General features: G+C 32.4%; 1 long non-coding RNA gene across 1 annotated transcript; it reads right to left on the bottom strand.

The window, feature by feature from the left end:
- Nucleotides 1–1,405: 1,405 nt before the first annotated feature.
- Nucleotides 1,406–1,856, bottom strand: LOC124184307. Its single transcript, XR_006871163.1, has 3 exons — nucleotides 1,721–1,856; nucleotides 1,538–1,637; nucleotides 1,406–1,440 (listed from the first exon to the last, which is right to left on the bottom strand). It is a non-coding gene; the product is annotated as an uncharacterized LOC124184307 (long non-coding RNA).
- Between the last annotated feature and the right edge of the window lie 362 nt (nucleotides 1,857–2,218).

The raw sequence follows: 2,218 nt of genomic DNA, 5'->3' as shown, positions 1-2,218 counted from the left end.
GATTGAATTTCTTTCCGACATCAATCTGGGCCGTTGCGGATAACTTTGAATTCATGAAGCCTCATAACACTCAATAACACTAACCTTTATAAAACATGGCACATAAATTTTTGAGATTATTTAACGCTCGACTATCTGCTCAAGGTTTTCTGTGGTTTACCTTGAGACTGTGGGCAAATGCCAGATAGTAAAAAAGGGAGTTCTTAAATTTTTAGAGCCACAGCTCCAACTCACCTTTGAGCACTGACTACTAGAATACTTTTATAATTGTTTTATCTTTCCCGAGTCGGGACGACTCTTTTCCTCGGGGGGGAGTAGTGTTACAAAGGGTGAAATCACCCGTTTTGCCCCCTCTTTAATGATCTAGTAGTCAGCATAGATAAAAGACGTTTATAAACCTCTTATGTCTTTAAAAAGAATAAGGTTGCTGCGCCAACCGACATTATTGTAAAAACAGTCTTGTTTCAGACTTTAAATGAGAAACACGTATCTTGCATTAAAAGCATTTTTCACGATATTCTATTCACGCTCTTGATTTCTTTCGATTTGATAATAAGTAAACTCGCGGATCCATATTTTATTAACGTAACGTCAAAGTACGTTACAATATGTTTCAGAAATGTTTCAGAAATGTCTCATCAGAAACATGTTATATTCCATCGCAACATTTCAGAAATATGTCAGAAATATGTCCATGTCCGAATATATAACTAACATTTTATAGCTGACATATGTCAGAAATATGTCAGGAACATTTCGGTAATATGTCAGAAATATTTCCGCGATATATTTCAGAAACGTCTCATTTGAAACACGTTATATTTTATTGCAACATTTCACAAATATGTCAGAAATATATAGCTGACATATGTCAAAAATATGTCAGAAACATTTCGGTAATATGTCAGAAATATTTCCGCGATATATTTCAGAAATTTTTCAGCGATATATCTGAAAATGGTGACTGATATATTGCTGAAACATTTCCGAAAGATATAGTGAAAATATTTCTGATATATTCCACAATACATTTCGAAAATCGTTCAGGTAATAAAGAAAGTCCTGAATCTGAGTAAAATGATTAATTATATAGGTATCTTATAAAGTTATTCATTTTCAAATACATTATAAAATCGTACAGATTCATGTCCATATTAAGTCGTGAATCGAAGGCTTCTTTTGAAATATACATGAAAGTAAGTATAGTCTTTTTCTCAATATAAACTTATCGTTATATTATCATAATTATATTATTTTGGGAACAATAATGCATATAAAAATATAGGTTTCAATAATTAAGCTGATACAGGGCAGTCTTTTGCTATACACCATATTTACGAAGAAATGTTACGTTTTGTCATATACTCTCAATCCGCACGTTGTTCTTGTTGTACTTGTTCTTGTTGTTCTTGTTCCGGTTCAATCACTCCCAGTTTGGCGCTGTGCAAAAATAAAAAAAAACCCCAGGTTTGAATTATACCTTCAACATATGCTTAGGTAGTCTTTCACAGTAAAGAAGATTTTTTATTTATCGTACGTTTCTCTGTCGAATCTCAATTTGGCTCCAGCGAGCCAGGAGCTTATAATTTTTATGGCGAGATCTTCATCAGATTCAGCCCTATGCATCTTTGCAGCTTCTGGAGAAAATAATATTTTTCAGTTAAGAGCTTTATTTTTTTGAAACAATTATATTATTCCAACATATAGCGCAAATACTCACTGAGGATGGTTCTCAAAAAATATGTCGGTCTCAGCGGTTTCTTTTTTTTTTGCCATCCATACTATACTCTTTGGCAACGGAATTACTGAGGCAGCGTTTCAAGGCATTGAATAAAAAATCATGGGTGTCTTTTCCGCCAAAAGTTTTCATAAAGTATACCTAAAAACATATATTGAGAAAATATAGTAAATTATTTCATACTACATATTATAGTGCTTGTAAATTATGCACTAGTCAAAAAAATATTGCAAGCCAAATAGAAAAATCACAACAATTCCCATTGTCACCTTACATTTTCACTATAGGATTCCCTCACCATTTAGATTAGCAACCAGTATATAAATTTATACAGTTAAAATGTTTTCAAATGAATTGTATTAATGCGTGCAGATAGGTAATTCAGGGCAAAATAGAACATAATAAGAGTTATAATTGCGTGCTATCAATTTGGTATAATATGAGTGGAGAATTTAGTTTGTCAAGGGGCAATATATGTAA

The sequence above is a fragment of the Neodiprion fabricii genome, chromosome 6, assembly GCF_021155785.1.
Source record: "Neodiprion fabricii isolate iyNeoFabr1 chromosome 6, iyNeoFabr1.1, whole genome shotgun sequence".
Taxonomy (NCBI): Eukaryota; Metazoa; Arthropoda; class Insecta; order Hymenoptera; family Diprionidae; genus Neodiprion; species Neodiprion fabricii.
This window is presented reverse-complemented; position numbering and strand designations above follow the sequence as displayed.